General features: G+C 31.2%; 1 protein-coding gene and 1 pseudogene across 6 annotated transcripts in view; one reads left to right on the top strand and one right to left on the bottom strand.

The window, feature by feature from the left end:
• SUPT3H (SPT3 homolog, SAGA and STAGA complex component) overlaps nucleotides 1-15707 on the bottom strand; it is a 418239-nt gene that overhangs the window by 183853 nt on the left and 218679 nt on the right. The window lies entirely within an intron of this gene.
• On the top strand, nucleotides 2633-2751 carry LOC120596427 (uncharacterized; annotated as a pseudogene).

The raw sequence follows: 15707 nt of genomic DNA, 5'->3' as shown, positions 1-15707 counted from the left end.
TTCTTCTATTTGTTGAAATGCTATGGCAGTTTAGCAGATTCATTTAGTGGACAAACTACAATTAAATTCATTGGAGCCAAGAGAATAGGAATGTTGATGAACTGTACAAATAAAAATCACTTGGTCCTTTATCTAGTTTCAAAAATGTTACTGGAAATGGGTAACAAATGTTGCTGAAACAACTGGATAAAAAAAATAAGCTCCAATATTTATCTCATTTCATACATAAAAATTTGATGTGGGTCACAGACGTAAGCATAAAATTCCTAACAATAAAAATATCAGAAGAAAACCTAAGAATCTTTATGACTTTAGAGTACACAGAAATTTATTGGACAAAACACGGAAAGTATAAATTACCCAATAAAAACAGGGAAAAAATTGAAGACACATAACAAAGGAAGATATATGAATAGCCAATAAATGCACGTGTACATGCACACACAATAGGTGCTGAATCTCATTCATCATTAAGGAAACAAAAATAACAATCGCAGTGTGATATTACTACTGTGTGTAAAATAAAAATATGAACAAATCCAAGGAAAATAGACACAAAAGGGTATACTCTACATGATTCCATTATAAATGAATGAAATCCAAGGAGACAAGCCAATCTGTTATAGAAATCACCTGAGAGCAGTGGGAGGTTATGACTAGAAAGGAGAATTTGCTAAAGTAATGGAAATGTTATTCCTTTTTAGAGCAGTGGTCACATGGCAGTGTAGAATTGTTAAAGCTCCCTGAAGGGAGTAACTAAAATCTGTGGGGAATTTCTGCCAATTTTATATAGACAAATATGTATATTTACATATATTACATATATGTGTATTTATCTATGTGTATTTTCTATATATAGTCTAAGAAAAAGTGTTAAATGTAACTAATAAGCCTTCTTTGTACAATAAGTAATTTAATATACATATATTGAGTTTCAAGCATTTGTTAGGTATTCTAAATTATTTGTTTTTGTGTTAAAAATGAACACATCTTAAACTGAGTTAAATGTTCCAATACAGATACTACAATTAAAGTAAAATATTATCTAAATCTCTTTCCTAAGGAACAAAAACTTTGTCAATTCTCATATAAAATGGTTCAGTGCCTTTCAGCATACAATTATCTCATATCTTTTAAAAATAGAATGTGTCACTATTTGCAGAAATGAAACCTACAATTACAATATTTTTAAAATTATTGTTTGCTATCAATTACTTTTCATTTATGTGCTTGTACATTTCAGAATATTTTCTTAAAGCTTGACAGTAACCAAGGCCCCAGAAAAGCACCTGTAAACAGTGGGTACTAATACCAGATATGGTCGTACTTAGCATTATGCTATTGCTATACTCAGATGGTTGAAACTGTCCTTGGCTTCTCTGCCTACATGGTCTTTGTGAGCAATCCTTAGGTTTCACCAGACTAGAACATTTTCAACCAGACTAAAACATTTCCAACAAAACAGTGTTAATTACTTGCAAAACCACCACTGAATGTCAAAATATTTCTTTGGGAGAGAAATGTTCACTGTCCTCTGCCTAGGTTGCTATGCCTGAGTCATAACATTATCTAGTGCATTTTCTCATTACAAAATTTCATCTCATGATAGCAAGTCGTCAATACTGTTGTTACAGATCCTGCAAAAGCATGTGCTGTTATAAATTCGCGTGCCTCTTTGTGATTTCAAAATTGCTATTTATATAACTGTTAAGTTCCAGGCAGAAGAAACTATTATTTAACATATACAATGTACCAATAGTATGCAGAACACTGCCCAGAATGTTCTGATTCTTCCAAATTCTATAGTTCTTCTAAATTCAGTTAAGGGAGAAAAAAAGTCTTCTTGATTTAAAATTCTGAGTCATTTCTTATCATAAATAATAATGATCTAAAATTACTATGTTTGCATGTACCTAGGATTATAATAAATGCCATGTGTCCAGGGGGGTATTACTAGAGTAATTTTCAATATCTATATAATTAGTTCACATAATATATTTAATGGCCTGTTACATGTTTAGCTGGCAAGTTTCTACATTTACTAACCCCATAATTTTAAATTAGAAAATTATATTTCAACCTACTGTTTTTATTTTGACTGTATCCAAAATACATTAATTGTGGTACATATAGTCAATAAATGAGCCATTATTTCTCCAAGGTGTGTAAAATACATACACAGTGATGCCAACTGCATTAAATTTTCCTGCCAAACAAGGAAACAATTAAAGTTGTGTTAACTATAAAATCAGGATTACATTAATTCTAATAAAAGGAAAAGATTTAACTTTTTTTTTTTTAACTTCAGACATGCAGTCATGTGAATGGTAACCTAATGCTGACTGTATAAAATATGAACTATGCAAAAGTTTTACAGCTGGTTTTGATCAGCTTCCTTTGTTTAACATTAAAAGTTAACTTCCAGAAGACACATACAAGCTACAGGTAATGATTACCAGATGGAGATGTTCATCCTATTACTATGTCTGATATCACAGAGAATATACTGTAAGAAGGAAAAAAAATAACTTGGGCAGAGATTCTGATATTTTCTGTGGTACAAACAGGCTCTTCCTGACTTACACTGGCCAGCAAAGTCAAAGACTCTTTAACATCAAAATGCTTTTGTAAGGTCTATGGCCATACTGCCTTGAACATGCTCGATCCTGGCTGATCGCAGAAGCTAAGCAGGGTCAGGCCTGGTTAGTACTTGGATGGGAGACCACCTAGGAAGACCTGGTACTGAAGGCATTTTTTTTTTAAACTATAATAGAGTGAAATAATATTATATATAGTCAGTATACATAGCCAAACATTTTTAAAATTTAAATCCACACTTAATAACTAGCTACTTTTTCCTGTCAAAATGATTAAGTTGAGGCCTAATGAGTAATGTTAATGACTACTTACTTAGAATCAGCTCAGAATAAAAGGTATGCTCCCCATATACAGCCTATCTTTCCATTCTATGTCCTATAACCATTCAGCCTGTTGTTAAACCCTGGAAATCTAGATGCTCTAGTCTCTCTGCCTCAAACTAAGCCATGAACTGACATGAAGTTATCTTAGATTATTATCTAAGAATAGCAACTGAAAAATAAACTCAAAACTTTAAAAGTCTTCGATTTCTATTAAATGTGGTCTGGTAGTTTAAATTTTTTTTTTTTTTTTGATACGAGGAAATATTTATTTGAAGTAGGATCTGTCTCTGGAGAGAGGAGGCAATGTAAAAGAAAATTCAGTCTGCATTTAAGCATGTCTCTTAATAATATTTACTTCTCCTTTAATATTTCATTAAACCTTGAAGCAAAAATAAAGAAAAACTACAGAACGTTATAACTATCTCCTGTGGTTTGGATTATCATTAGAGAACAAACCTATTTGTAAATAAAGAGAGATAATAAATAGATAAATCATACATGTGAAATTTCTACCCTACAATGAAAATAGAGAACTGGAAAAAATCGCAGGGGCATAGCTTCAGAAAATCTTTAAAATTTTTCTGTTTCCCTTTGTTATTCTTCATGTGTGTTATATTCCCCTAAAAATGAATGATTCATTTTTCTCGAACTATTCTCTTTCCTATACCTTCCACTATCTAATTCTATGATTTCTAATCTCTGTAAGATCAGACATCACTACTGCCTACACTAGCATAAAAATTATTTCCTACATGAGGTTTTCGCTGATTCTTAGAGGAAGAACTAACCTCTCTCTCACTGAACCACTGTACTATCTCAAACATTACATCTTTGTTAGTAGTACAGTTGATCCTTGAATAACATGGGGGTTAAGGATACTGACCCCTACACAGTCAAAAATCCACAGATAACTTTTGACTTAACTATAGTCCTTCAGTACTCGTGGGGGATTGGTTCTAAGACCTCCCATGGATATCAGAATCTGCAGATGCTCAAGTCCCTTATATAAAGTGGCACAGAACAATGCATACAGTTGGCCCCCAATATCCATGAATCCCAATCACTGATCAAAAATACCGTTTTCAATCTGCAGTTGGTTAAATCTGTGGGTGAAAAACCTGGGGAAACAGAGGGTTGGCTGTATATTTATTGAAAATAATCCTTATTTAAGTGGACTTGTTCAGTTCATACTCTTGTTTTTCAAGTGTCAACTGTATATTCATTTCAGTATTGATCACTGTACTGGACTATAACCTCTCAGGTAAGGCAGATGTTATCCTATTTAGTACTTGGTGTACAATTTTGCTCTTGGTAGGTATGTAAGAAATGTTCATTCATTAAATGAATAAACTCCCAGATTTCTGCAAGGCCAAATACAATTGTGGCATGGGAAATGCTAACAACAGAAATAAAACCAACCCCCCTAAAACAAAAATATGTTTTTACTTTTGTAATCAAATGTTGTCTTATTAATAAAAAATGCAATGAACACAACATAAATATACATTAAAATTAAAAAATATCCATGCTTTAACTTTTCTTCTTGCCTAAAATTTTATGAAATTTAAAAATGCATATTTGGGGGGAAAAATAATAAATCAAAACAACACCGGGGGGTGTTGGCATTAGTGGGCAAAAATGAATGGCATTAGTGGGCCAAAACTTTAAGGAATTCCTAAAATATAAAAATTCAACAGAATTAGATGGGTGAAAGACTGATTGAGAAACAGCAATATCCAAAACATTAAGAAATAGAGGTAAGAGAAATTACTGAGAGGCTCCAAACTCAAAGAGAAAAGAGCAAAAGGGACCCCCTAAGGCAATCATCTGGGTGAGTGGGGGAGGAACAGTGCAAAATACTTACAAAAAAAAAAAAAAAAAATTAGGATTTTTATCAGCAGAGTTGAGTTCCACAGAAAGGAGAGTCCATGGCAACAAGTGGGGAGATCCACTCACAGCCTGTGTCCCACATCCTAGAACCCTACAACTTCCAAGACATGAAGGGGCTCTTCGCAGGGTATATCTTCTTAAGGTCAGACATGCTATGAGTGTGTGCAGCCCTAAGCGTGAATCTGGATGTGAGGGGCTGGAGTATCCACACACGTGTGTGAGACACCTTTCATCATGGAGCTAGAGAAGAAAGAGAAGGGAGATGGACTTAAGGCTGTCACAACTTTCCAGTATGAAACTCTGTGAAGTCAGGTATTTCTAAATTTGAACCTAGCAGTCCAGATTGTTAGAAAGATATTTGCCAAAATAGGGGATGGAACAAATTTCATGTAATAATTAGACTGATTTATAACTTCTAAATATTTAAACATATACTATATAATGACAGATATGGATTCATTTTCGAAACCACAACTATTTTATTCTTCCACATCGTAAAGAAAAACGTTTACAATATACAAAGTATGCAAATATATTTACCCTAGAGTAAAGTATGCAAATATATTTACCCATATTACCCTAGAGTAATAAACTTGGTAATAAACTTCAGCCAAGTAATAAATTAGTTAGAATAGAAAGACATTTGAATTGAAACAGAAGACAAAATGGGGGTAGGGGGAAAGTTAGCTAGAATTGATTAAAACTATAAGAAGGCTATTAAAGATTCTTGAAAAAGAAGAAATGTACTGTCAATAATACTATAGATTAAAAAATAACTCAGTAAAATGCAGGAATTCAGGGAAATAGAGGAGAAAAAATGCAACTAAACAAAAAGCTCGTTCTGTGAAAAGATCAATAAAAACAGTAAGATGCTAATTATGGTAACGGAAAAAAGAAAGGGGATACAAATGACAAAAATCAGAAATGAAAGATAGGACATCACTACAGATCCCACAAACATTAAAAAAATAATAAGGGAATGCTATGAACAATTCTATGTCTACAAATTTAATAACGCGGCTGAAACAGACCAATTTCTTAAAAGATTCAATCAACCAAAACTCACACAAGAAGAATTACAACATCTAAATAGGCCTGTATCTATTTAAAAATTGAATTAATAATTAATAACCTTCTACAACAAAAAGCACCAGGACCAAATAGGTTCAATGGTGAATGCTACCAAACACTTTAGGAAAAATTATACCAACGCAATCTCTTTATAATCTCTCTACAATTTCTTTTAGAAGATATAAGCGAAGGGAATACTTTCTATCTCATTCTATGAGGCCAGTATTACCTTGAGACAAAACCAGTCAATGACAGTTCAAGAAAATGAAACAATAGACCAATACTTATGAACGTAGATGCAAAAATCCTCAAAAATAGGCAAATCAAATTTAACAATTTATGATAAAAATTATATACTGTGACCCAGTGGCATTTATCTCAGGTATACAAGGCTGGTTCAACATTCAAAATCAATGAATGTAATACACTTCAACAGACTAAAGAAGAAAAACCACATGATTGCATCAACAGATGCAGAAAAAGCAACTGACAAAATCTAACACCCATTTATGATTAAAAAAAATCTCTCAATAAACAAGAAATAAAAAAAGCTTTCTCAACTCGATAAAGAATATCTACAAAACAACTACAGCTAGTAATCATATTCAACTGATATTTGACAAAAAAACGAAGGCAATAAAATGGAACAAATATAGTCTTTTTAATAAATGATGCTGAAACTAGATCCACATGCAAGAAAGTGAATTTATACACAGACCTTACACCTTTCACAAAAATTTATTCAATATGGATCACAGACCTAAATATAAAATGTAAAACTATAAAACTCTTTCAAGGTAACCTAGGAGAAAATGTAGATAACTTTGGGTTTGGCAATGACTTCTTCAATGAAATTCCAAAGGCGCAATCCATGAAAGAAATAACTGATAAACTGCATTTCATTGAAATTCAAATTTTCTACTCTGCTAAAGTCAATGTAAAGAAAATGGGGGAAAAAAGCCACAAACTGGGAGAAAATAGTTGCAAAAGTATATCTAATAAAGAACTTATCTAAAATACACAAAGAACTCTTACAAGTCAATTAAACAACAACAAAAACCAAAGAATCTGATTAAAATATAGGCCAAAGACCTTAACAGACACCTCACCAAAGATATACAAGGATTTCTGATCCAAGATGCCAACAGAGGAGACTCCTGAATTCAGCTTCTCCAACAGACACACAGAATCTGCAACTACACATGGAACAATTTCTTCTGAAAGAAACCTAGTAAATGGCTGAGCAACTCCTACACATTAGGTGAACAATAAATACTTACATCTAAACAGGTCTTGGAACACTTTCAATTACCGGGAGCCTCTAAGAACAAACAGTTTAGAAAACCACAAAATTTGAGAGACAACCAAGAGTTAGGAACAAGCTAAATGATATGTTTCATTAACTACATAAGATTAACCCATCAAGATTAGGAGAGGTGGCTTTTATCGAATGCACAGAAATCAACACAGAAAATCAAGAAAATGAAGAAATAAAGGAATATGTTTCAAACAAAGAAGATAAAACTCCAAAAAAGACCTTAATAAAATGGAGACAAATGGTTAACCTCATAAAGCGTTCAAATTAATGGTCATAAAGTTGCTCACCAAGGTCTAGGGATCCCAGGAAGAGAAGTAAGAGAGAAAGGGGCAGAAGCTTATTCAAAATAATGATGATGATGATGATGACGATGATGGCAGATAACTGCCCTAACCTGGAGAAAGAAATAGATATCCAGATCTAGGACACTCGCAGAATTCCAAAAATGATGAATGGAAAGAGACCCAACCTGAGACACATAAGTAAATTGTCAAAAGTTAAAGGAGAGAATTTTAAAAGCAACAAGGGAAAATCAACTTGTTACCTACAATGTAATCCCTATAAGATCCTCAGATTTATCAGCAGAAACTTTGCAGGCCAGAAGAGAGTGGTATCATATATAGAAAGTGTTGGGAAAAAAAAAACAAAGAACAAAAAACTTAGCAACCAAGAATACTTCACCTTGCAATTCTCTTTCAATATTAAAGGAGAAATCAAAAATTATCCAGACAAGCAAAAGCTGAAGGAATTCATAAGTACTATACAGGCATTAAAAAATAAAAAAGGACTTCTTCAAGCTGAAACAAAAGAATGCTAATTAGTAACAGGAAAACATATGAAAGTATAAACCTCACTGGTAAAGGTAAATACATAGTTAAATTCAGAACACTCAAATGTCTTAATGATCGTGGGTAAATCACCTATAAATCTGGTATGAAGTTTACAAGAAAATATCTTTAAAAATCTGTAACTACAACACTGTGTTAATGGATACACAAGGCAAAGAGATGTAATTTGTGACATTAAAAACATAAAATATGGGGGGAGGAGAGCTTTTAGTATGCATCTGAAGTGAAGTTATCAGCTTGAAATTGACTTTTACAACTATAAAAGTTTATATGTCTCATGATAATCACAAAGCAAAAACCTATAGATACATAAAAGATAAAGGAATCCAAGCATACTATAAGAGAAAATCATCAAATCATAAAAGAGAAACAAAGAAATTACAAAACAGCCAGAAAACAATTAAATCCATAGCTACTGACAATCTCTAACTTATGAGAGTTCAACTTAACGATTTTTTGACTTTATGATGGTGTAGCAGTGATATGTATAAACAGTGATATGTATAAATTACATGAGATATTAAACATTTTATTATAAAATAGGCTTTGTATTAGATGATTCTGCCTAACTTTGAACTGTAAGTGTTCTGAGCATGTGTTGGGCAGGCTAGGCTCAACTATGACGTTCAGCAGGTTAGGTGCATTAAATGTATTTTCGACATGATATTTTCAACTTATAATGGGTGTATCAGGATGTAATCCCATCATAAATCAAAGAATATCTGTACTAAATTATCTAATCAAAAGATGCAGAGTAACTGAATAAATAAAAATACAATACTCAACTATATGTTGTCCACAAGAGACTCACTTCAGATGTAAGGACACACAGAGACTGAAAGTGAAGGGATGGGAAAAGATTTTCCATGCAATGGAAACCAAAAGAAAGCAGGGGTAGCTATATTTATATCAGGCAAAATGAACTTTAAACCAAAGATTGTAACAAGACAAAAGTCACCCAGCACAAGAACACTTAAATTGTGAATACATGTCACTATACATTTGTCCAAATCCATAGCATGTACAATATCAAGAGTGAACTCTGGTGGGTGATATTGATAATGGGAGAGGTTGTAAAAGTATGGGGGAAGGGAGCTAGATGGGAAATCTATACGTTCTCCTCAAATGTGTTGTAAACTTAAAACTGTTCTAAAAATAGTCTATTTAAAAATACTTTAAAATATTTTTTTTATATCTATGTGAGATGATGGATGTTAACTAAAATTACTAAGGTCATCATTTCACAATATAGGAACACCTTAAACTTATACAGTGCTGTATATCTATTATATCTTAATAAAACTGAAAACAAATTAAAAATTAAAAAAGAACTCTTCTATAAGTGATTAAATATGACTAAACCTAGTTAGATATTGATGACAGACTTTTAAAGATTCTTGAAATAGAAGAAACATACTGCTATTAATAATATGGAATTAAAAATACTTAACTGACTCAGTAAAATGTAGAAATTTAGAGGAATAGAGAAGTAAAAGTGTTCTAAATGTTACCTGGGGAAATGCAGTACAGAAAAATAAAAGCATTATTAAAAAGTCTCATCTTATGGGGAGAGGCAGAGGAATAAAGCACCTTAATGGAAACAATAGTTGACATTTTGTTTTTACATAATGGCAGAAAAATGTGTTTGAGGGTGAGTTTCAAGAAAGGAAAGGTAACTACTATCGGAATGTAAAAGGATAGGAAAATTAAAAAATTAACAAGCAAAAAAAGAGGCATTAGGGGTAACATAAAATTAAGAAATAAGGAAAAACAGAAAGAGGAAATGTAAAATTAATAATTAGAAAATAAGATAAAAAGTTAAAATTTGAAATAGCTGAATCTTCTAATTAAAAGACTGTCAGATTTACTTTAAAAATAAATGTTTATGTTATTTGAAACAAGTATTCTCGATATTAAGACATGAATAAGGGAGTATCAGTAAATATCTGCATTAAAAAGATAGCAGATAATATTAATATAGGAAATACAGTGTTAATAATAAAAATCACAATTTATGAAGATATAACAGATATACACCTGTGTTTCAGATAAGACAGAAACTAACTATATGACATAAAATCCACAAATTCAAGAGCTTAGTTAAAAAAATGTCTTTTTGAAGCAAGTTTTCCATATATCTCTCTCAGAATGGGCCAGATCTAGTAGAAAAAGTTTTAGAGTAAAGATATAGATGAACTAAATATTATAATCATATGTGTTTATTTTATGTATGTATGTGTATATAAGTACACACACACAAACATGCATCTCCATCCGTTCTTACATTCATTCTTACATCTGTTCTTGAATGCAGAATTCTAACTTTTTCTTATGTCCACAAAACAGAAATAAGAATTGCATGTATTTGGCTATACACATATACACACAATATGGACAAATTTTAAACATACAAAACATAAAGCTTATATTGTCTGTTAAAATTGCTACAAAATCAGAAATAAAAAATGATGATGATGTAAAAGCACTAAATACTTGGCATACACTCCGCAGAGCAAAAAAAAAAAAAAAAAATCAAACCTCTTATTGAAAATTACATGGATGGGCAAATGAAAATAGGAAGTCATGGGTCAGAGTTAAAACTGTAATTACAAGAAAATTAATAGACATAAGTTTAGTTACTGATAAGTCCTAATCTTAAGAAATTAGGGAACAAAGAACAATAAAATAAACCAGAAAGAGGGAGAAAGAGAAAAATTAAAGAGAACACAGAAAAAACAATGTAGAACTAATAAATCAATTTAAGTGCTGATTCTTTTAGACTATTAAAATTGATAACTCTCTCAGAGATTAATTAAAGAATAAGAGAATAAATATAAACAATATAAGGAATGATTATTCTTCAGGTTTGAAAGAAAACAACTTCTTTAACTTTTCATAATCCAAATACAGAAATAATATCAATTAGGATAAGCTTTGGATAAATCTCCATCAAAAACTCAGAAACAAGCAGATTCTGGTAACATTATGTCCTTAGTTATCAGAATTTCCTGTCTAAATTCTAATTATTTTAATTCAGGAACTGAATAGATTTGGGTAGCAAAGAACATACTTATACTAAATGTAAACCTATGACTTCCGTATTCTTCAGAAATAGGTTTAAATACATATCAAAGAACACCCCCATATAACAGCATTTTAAACAAAATGGAATCTTATTTTTTCTCTCATGTAAAGAAAAGGATCGTAAAGCAGTCCAGTGCTGCTATGATAACTCTACAATGTCATCTGCAACCTAGTGTCTGCTCCACCACCCTTGTGCTTGGCTTTCACACGCAAATCGTTTTTAAATTTTTTTAAATTAAATTTATTGGAGTGATATTGGTTAATAAAATTATTTAAGTTTCAAGTGTATAATTCAATAATATGTCGTATGTATATTGCCTTGTGTGTTCACCACCCAAAGTTAAAACAGGGAGGCTGTTAGAGCTCCAGCCACTACTTGAGTTTCAGACCAAGAGAAGGAATAAAGGCAGCTCATTTGAAGTAGGCTTCCCCCAAATCTCAAAGACTTGTCACACAATAATACCTGACTTCAAGGGTGGCTGGAAAATATAGACTTCTGTTTAGGCAACACTGCCCAAAACAAAGAGAGTTCTGTTGCTAAGGAAGAAAATGAGAATGGATGTATGGTTAAGCAACTATTAATTGCTGCTACTGCAACAAATATGAAAACCTAAAGAAAAATAAAAGTTTTCTTAGCAAAATATAAATGATAAAATTTAACCTTAGAAGTAAAAATCATGACCAGACCAACTACCTTAGAAGAGCCTCAGAACTTTAACAAAGATCAACTATTTAAAAAGACCCTAGGGTCAAAAAGCTTTTACATATTATTTTAATCTAACCTTTAAAGAACAGACAATTCCAGTTTTAAACTATTCCAGACTCAGGGATATAAAGGTTCATTTTGTGAAATCAGGATAACCTGATATTAATTTCTCATACACATAGTAACTAGAAAAAAATTTTCAAAAATACTAAATAAAATATTAACAAATAGAATCCAGGAATATATTAAAAGGATTACACACTATGATTAAGTAGTTCCAGGAATGCCAGAAAATTTCAATTTCAAAATTTCAAAATTTTCAAGAAAATTTCAAAAAAAAAATCTATCAATCTGAACCATAAAAAGATTAGAGCAAAAAAAAAAAAATCACAAGTATAGATACTGAAATAGAACTGATAAAACTCAAGAGTATTTCTTAAAACCTCAAGTTATATCAAAATACTTGCAAAGTACTTAAATATAGTAAAGACTGATTAATGAGAACTACAGCAAACACCAATCTAAATACAGAGATGGTAAAACCATTTCTAAATTAACCATAATGATTCAAATGGTAGCAAAAATACTTTAAAAGCATCTAATAGAAAAATGAATGAGGGCTATAAATAGGCTATTCCCAGAGCAACAAATTAAACGGGCTGAAGGTGTGTGGCAAGTTCTTTGCTGCACCAGTGGTCAGGCGAATGCAAATCAATACAGCAATGAGACATCACTATAAATCAGTAGATAGACATATTACGGGGTGGTTAGAACTCCCAATGGCAAACAATATTGGCACAAATAAAACTGAGTATTTCTGAAGAGATACCTAGTAATATCTATTTACACATACTTGTGTTCAGCAATTCCACTTTGGGGAATCTGACAAAACAAGATTTGTGTTACAATGATAACTGCTGCAGCATTGTTTAAAGCAGTAAAAAAATTAGAATAGAAGTCAATGTCCATCAATAATGCAACAGTTGCATATTATAAAATCATAAAAAAAATGAGATTAACATGATACTAAGCATGGAAGACAAGCAGTAGGAAACTATAAATAATTTAAGTTTTAGCTCAACTGTGTAACAAATTAATGAAAGACCGCTACTACAGATGAACTTTTCTCTATATATTTATGGAGAAGGGTATGGAAAGCAATATACCAGATTGCTAATAGTAGGTACTTAGGAGGAAGGGATGGGAGAGTAGATAAAAAAAAAGTGGCCACAAGCTGCACATATAATTTAAAATTATAAATTTGTATGTGTATACATGTAGATAAGGAGAAATGCAAAAGGATGGTCATCAAAATATTGATAATGATTACCTCAAAATGGATATATTTGAATTCAGATGAATTTTCTTTCTCAGTTTTACATATACCATGTAAAAAAACAAAATGAAGATAGGTGCCAGAGGAGTTCAGAAGGCAGAGAAATCACTGTGTAACAATTTCAGTGAGAGAAAAAAATTACTAAACTTTTAAGTTCGAAACTTGATTAGCTATATATATGCCTGTTAAATTGTATACCTGAAACAATGGATTTCATTAATCGATGACATACACACACAAAAAAATAAATAAAAATAAATTTTAAAAAATAAAGTAAATAAAAAAACTTGATTGGCTAACAATATTAGTAAAATTAAAATGTTTTGATTTCAAGTTTTCGATACAATGACTGTTTCATCATATGTATTTTTTTAAGTACTACCTCATGCAATTGTAGGAAAAAAGACCAAATTATTGACTCTGGCTGGCTGAAGTTATGGACCAGAAGTATACAACTAAACAGCTTTTTAACACTTCCCGGGTCACTCATTATTATACTTTAAATTTGTTTTCATGAAAAAAAAAAAACAAAGAAAAACAAAAAAAACCCAGAAAATATCAGAAGCATTCATATTGAAACTGATGTCTAAAACTGTATTCTAAAATTAAATACAAATAATTTTTGAGTTGCCTGCCATTTTGGATTAGCCTTGTTTCTGGAGAATGAGAACTGTTATTAAATTTCAGATATAAAATAAACAGAGCAACTCATTTAAAAAATATTCCTAGAAACAAGACTGTACTGATAATAAAGAAAAAGGAAGTAATAAATCGAGTATTTTATACATGACAGAGAAAGAGAGACATTAAGTTCTGCCAATTTCAGGCATTTCTCCCTCTTATACTTCAATCATGATCTTATAAAAAGTAAATAGACATTGACATAAACTTTAAGTGAAAATAAAAGTCATTTAAAAAAATAGACAAAGCTTATCATTATTGTTAAAGCAAGAAATAGATGTTTCTGCTTCACTTATCTGAGCTTATGAGAAAAGAAACCAAGTCACAGGCTATTATAGGTAGAAGGGATCTATCTACAATCTTGTTCAAAATAAGGCCAACGAAGTGATTTACAACATATGTTGTAAGGTAAACTGCCCTCTCACAGTGTTATATAAAGTCTAAGTCCTCCAAGGATAGCAAAAGAAAAGTCCCTAGTTGAAGAGGCTCAACATATATTTCAAGAGCTGTAATTCTGAATCTCTGAAATCCATCTTTCATTGTTAATCCTGGAGGAGTTAGATATGGCTTCATAAAGAAAATCATAAAGTGTTCTACATATGAACACATGTACACGTGTAAGAAAGACACAAACATTTCCATTTCATTCATTCTCATAATTGATATAAAGATAATTCTATAAAGGATTATCAATTATCTAAATGAGCTTTGGATTCTATTTTGATAGAGTTGTTATTTTGGCAAATGAGAGATCAGGTCTGAATATAATGCAGATGATAACACTTCCAACTGCCTCTAAACCCATTATTTCCAATATGCATAGGATTATAAAAAGGTATAACTTTGATTTTCTATTTGCATTAAAAATTTTTAATTATAGTGCAATCACCTTTCTAAGAGCAGAATTAGATTCTGAAAATGGGCACCATCTCAAGCTGTCCTAGATATTATATTTAGTACTGCAGTTTCAGTACCATGCTCTTCAAGATTTATTTTGTTTAAGCAAATTTTAAGTTAATTTAAACAAAATCCTTGATAAAATATTCCAGAGAAATTTATTCAGTAGTATTTACACTTAAAGAATTAATATCTCAATGGCTTTTACAAATAAGTGAAACAAACTATCCTGTCTCTCTTTAGCTAACACATTTTCTTTTTTTATTAAACACTGAAAGTCAAAGTTCAGAAAGAATAATTTTCCTAATAGATGTACGTAGTCTAATACAACGGTAACTAATTTTAGGGCCCATTTTGTAGCTGAAATGTCTTTCTGTTATGGCATATATTATACATACTATTACAATGATTGCTTTGAACATTTTAGCTATCCTTGTACCCCTACTGTCCAATACAAGACATCTGGGTAGACCTCAAAACTCTTGAGTCCAATGAATGACTCAAAATCAGGTTTTGCTTTGCTTTTTGAGAATGTCTAAATTATAAAATAAAACGGGTTAATCATTTTGTATAATACTAATCTACTTTATGTTACAAGAGTATTAGAAAAGCAAATAAGGCTAATGGAGAGTTAAATGGTATTAATATGCTGGATTGTACACTTAAAATGGTTAAAAACGTAAATTTTAAGTTTATGTATATTTTACTACAATTAAAAAAATATATTGCAATATACATACCTACTAGAACCATTGAAATAAAAAAGAAAGCCAGTACCAAGTGATGGCAAGGGTGTGGGACAACTGGAAGTCTCATATACTGAAGACAGGTAAACTGACATAGTCATTCTGGAAAACTTTTTGTTAATATTTATTAAAGTTGAAATTTTGCAATAATATATAATACAGAAATTCTGCCCCAGTACACCCCTCAAAATGTGTACCTATGTTCATCA

This window comes from Pteropus medius, unplaced genomic scaffold, assembly GCF_902729225.1.
Source record: "Pteropus medius unplaced genomic scaffold, Ma_sr-lr_union100, whole genome shotgun sequence".
Classification (NCBI taxonomy): Eukaryota; Metazoa; Chordata; class Mammalia; order Chiroptera; family Pteropodidae; genus Pteropus; species Pteropus medius.
Note: the sequence above shows the minus strand (reverse complement) of the source record. Positions and strands in the feature narration are given on the sequence as shown.